This window comes from Coregonus lavaretus (assembly GCF_964263955.1).
Source record: "Coregonus lavaretus genome assembly, chromosome: 28".
NCBI lineage: Eukaryota > Metazoa > Chordata > Actinopteri > Salmoniformes > Salmonidae > Coregonus > Coregonus lavaretus.
This window is the reverse complement of record NC_140015.1, coordinates 8,014,334-8,018,767: the sequence shown is the minus strand read 5'-3', so window position 1 is coordinate 8,018,767 and position 4,434 is coordinate 8,014,334. Positions and strand designations below refer to the sequence as shown.

The 4,434-nt window shown below is 39.4% G+C and overlaps 1 long non-coding RNA gene across 1 annotated transcript; it reads right to left on the bottom strand.

Annotated features, from left to right (window-relative positions):
• Positions 1-2,746: 2,746 nt before the first annotated feature.
• Positions 2,747-4,037, bottom strand: LOC311103304. The gene is made up of 3 exons (XR_014610074.1): positions 3,667-4,037; positions 3,340-3,477; positions 2,747-3,154 (listed from the first exon to the last, which is right to left on the bottom strand). It is a non-coding gene; the product is annotated as an uncharacterized lncRNA (long non-coding RNA).
• Between the last annotated feature and the right edge of the window lie 397 nt (positions 4,038-4,434).

Here is a 4,434-nt window from a genome sequence, read left to right as displayed (position 1 = left end):
GACAGCACGCTAGGAGTTTGCCAAAAGGCACCTAAAGGACTCTCAGACCATGAGAAACAAGATTCTCTGGTCTGATGAAACCATGATTGAACTCTTTGGTCCTGAATGCCAAGCGTCACGTCTGGAGGAAACCTGTTACCATCCCTACGATGAAGTGTGGTGGTGGCAGCATCATGCTGTGGGGATTTTTTTCAGCTGCAGGGACTGGGAGGTTAGTCAGGATTGAGGGAAAGATGAACAGAACAAAGTGCAGAGAGATCCTTGATGAAAACCTGCTCCAGGGCGCTCAGGACCTCAGACTGGGGTGAAGGTTCACCTTCCAACAGGACAACGACCCTAAGCACACAGCCAAGACAATGCAGGTGTTGCTTCGGGATAAGTCTCTGAATGTCCTTGAGTGGCCCAGCCAGAGCCTGGACTTGAACCCAATACAACATGTCTGGAGAGACCTGAAAATAGCTGTGCAGAGAAGCTCCCCATCCAACCTGACAGAACTTGAGAGGATCTGCAGAGAAGAATGGGAGAAACTCCCCAAATTCAGGTGTGCCAAGCTTGTAGTGTCGTACCCAAGAAGACTCCAGGCTGTAATCGCTGCCAAATTTGCTTCAACAAAGCAATGTAAATGTGATATTTAGAATAAGGCTGTAACGTAGGAAAATGTGGAAAAAGTCAAGGGGTCTGAATACTTTCCGAATGCACTGTAGAACATTCTCAGACCAATTCTTGAAAACAATAGTTTTGAATTTGAATTGCACAAATTGAATTACAAATTGAAATATAGCTGCGAGCAGCATTGAACGGTGTTCACAGGATGACAGAAAGAACACAAGATCAGTTGGATAACAAAGCAAGCACTTCCCTTATGTGCAATCGTGAATGCTTAACCATGTTTAATCTTTCAATACTACAAGGATGACGCAAGTGATGTTTAGTCTAGTGCTGTAGGTTCGTGGAGTGGCCATTGTGGGGCCATCATAGGCCATTGTGGAGTGGTTTTACCAAGGATTTAAATGGATTTCGTGATTGATCAGTAACTCAGCCATCTCTTAACCAATTCCTTAGCTTTTCTAAAACTATGTTAAGAGACATACCATGGTGCTATTCTGTGTTATTTGGACTTATGGTTTATGAGAATATGTTTTTCAAGGTGGAGGAAAATCTATCCTGATGGACCTTATGGGTCCTTGAGGCAAATTTGTTCAACATGAGGAAAGACACCTACATACAGTTTCAAGTCTCTAGATCAAATGGGGTGACGGATGTTAGGGTTTAATTGAGACTGCTTATAACAGCGTCCCCATAGGGCAATCGGTGCCATCGATGCCATTATTTTTGATCAACTTACTCATGGCCTCTAGTTTCTGTGTGCAAATGTATCTCAAAAAAATTACCAATCTATGCTTCATTTATTTGACCGCTAATTACTGACCACATTAGATTTCATTATTTGAAATTTAATTGGATGGATATTGGATTCAGAATTTAAACGTATTAAAACATATTCTAAAATGTGTTTGTATATAAAATCAATATTACATTAATTGCCTGTATCAATTATCTGGCAGAAGTCAGTCTTTCCTTCTTAGTCAATGATATGCTTGAGAAAATCAACCCCTTTACCAAACATTGATAGGTCATTTGACTATTGGCTGGAAATGTATGATAGTCTGGACAGATTACTCTATTCATTCTTCCCCATTACTGACAGAGACTCAAATCTTTACTTGAGATTCAAAGTTTTGAAACTTTAAAGGTTCAAGCAAATCTCCCGTTGACATTGATTTAGATTGACATGAACATTTGATACACATTTCTCTCAACTGAATGTAGGATTCATCCCTGAGTACTTGTATTCAATATGCAGCCGTTAATAACATATTAATTTCAAGCAAAGTAGTGTTCTCCCTTTGCTGACAGATATGAAATTAAATTGGAGATTCTGGAAGTTAAACTCACCCATTGTCAGATAGAGGAGACTTCTCAATATTTTTATCTTCATGTCAGAAATAAAGAAAGGTATTTTCTCTTGTAGAACTGAACAAGCTTTCTGGTGAAAAGTGTGATGACCAGTCTCTGTCGCGGACTGTCTGGTGAATGTAAGATGTTACTGTATATGAGGACGCATTTCCTGTGCACAGCTCCTCTGTCACTTCCTAATTTGTGCTGTTGTATCTAGGGTAGACAATTTTGTTGCCAGTGAAGCCCATGTACCCTGTATGATTGATAGACAAACCAGGGAGAATCAAAAGCAAGAGCATAGCTTGATGGTCTTGACCTAAGGAAGTGGATTAGGAAGGCAAAGGCCCAAAGTAGTGAGTCGAGAGTCGCACCTTTTTCTTCCCAATGCTCATATTATTTTAATGGTTGGACCTCATATCACTTGGTTGAACACCTTCTACTCCTCTTCTAAGAAGAAGTGGAGAAATAAAAGTGAAATTCAAAAACATGCAATGAGGATCCAGTTCAGTTTAGTGCAATCACCCAACAGTTTCACACATAATGCTAGCTCCTCAACAACACTGGAACTGATCAAAGACACAGAAAGTGAAACCCCACCAATGCATACAAAAACTACAGTTTGGACTTTGACCCAATGCATCAAATATGCTGAACATTTCGATTGGTTACAAAAGCAAAATAAAATAAAGCAATACAATTATTTCATGTGTCTACTTGTATATGTTTGAGGTTAAGTGTCAACTATAGCAACCGTAGTTGTCACTATTGCATCTGAATGAGTATTATTTAAATACATTTACATGTCACGAAGGACCAAATCAATGTGTTGATGCCAATGAGTTACTTTATTGACAGGTTGCATACAGTTACTTTTCCTAAAAGTTTTGATAAATGTCTTCATTCATATCATGTGCTACAGCATTATCATAGACAGAGACATTAACGTAATCTTCATCATCGTCTTCACTATTCATTTTCTCATGAGACCCCCCACAAACACCCTTTCTTTGAATGTTTCCCTCCTCGTTGTCATAGACATCCTCTGATTTCCCATAGCTGTGCCCTTTTTCCTTCCCATTCTTCTTTTCACCCGTCACTCTTTCCAGACCTCCCTTGTAACAGTCGTTTTCTAAATTCACATAGTCCTCTTCCTCTTCCTCTTCCTCTTCGTGGTCCTCCCCTCTGCTGTCAATACCTGTTGTATAACAATTTGCTCATTAATATTTCCAACAGCAAACTCCTGGGAATAGAAAAGATTTACAAACAAAATGATATCAACAAAAGTATTTTGAGATGCTGCTTAACTTAACTTTTCAAGCTCAAGGCCTAAATCAAGTTCAGATTCAGCCTCAGAGTTTACATAATTGTGATATCACTTACATTCTCTCTGGCCAGTCTCTGTAGATGGCTTTCTGCTCCTCCTTGTCCTCAAGATGACTAGACAGATGACAAGCAGAAGCAGAAACAGCAGTGCTACCCCACCAGTCCCTCCAGAAACAATGATGGGGACCATGAATGCTGAAGAAAATGTAGGTATTTCAAGGTTTAGACCTACAGATCAAGACTTGTAAATGGCAAATTAATAGAATATAAAAACAAACAAAAATGTGATATGAAGGATGATAAGTCATGTTACAATACTATTACTTTTCTCTCACGTAAAAGCTATTTTAAATACTTTTTTTTTTTAAACATGTGTTATTTTACCTCTAATGGTGACAGCTAGTTCACTATTAGCCGACCTGAATAACCGGGTGGAGACGTTGACTCCATAGCTGCAGCTGTATTTCCCCTGGTCTTTATACTCTGCAACAGGGAAGTGGAAAGAGGCAGAGTGGTTGACTGCTGGCGTAGTCTCAGTTCTGTTGGATCCAGAGAAGTTCAGATAGAAGAGGCCTCCAGGATACTGTGGCTGAATGGAGCAGGTGATGGAGAAGCTGTGGCCCCTGATCACCTCTGGCCCCTGAGGTTCCCAAAACATCCCTCCATTTGGAGGACTGAGAGAGATGTTGGGCTGTAGCAGGACCACTGGAAAGAAAGTAAACAGCAATTTGACAGTAATGTAATTCCATATTCATACCTTCTAACTGAGAAATGTGTGTGCGATGGACAAGGTAGTCAGTCTCTTGTCTCTATCAAGGCTCTGAATCATAAAAAAATACAGTGAGTTTAGTATTTGGTCCCATATTCATAGCACGCAATGACTACATCAAACTTGTGACTCTAGACATTTGTTGGATGCATTTGCTTTGGTTGTGTTTCAGATGATTTTGTGCCCAATAGAAATGAATGGTAAATAATGTATTGTGTCATTTTGGATGTACTTTTATTGTAAATAAGAATATAGTATGTTTCTAAACATTTCTATATTAATGTGCTACCATGATTACGGATAGTCCTGAATAAATCGTGAATAATGATGAGTGAGAAAGTTAGACGCAAAAATATCATACCCCACAAAATAATCTGAAACAC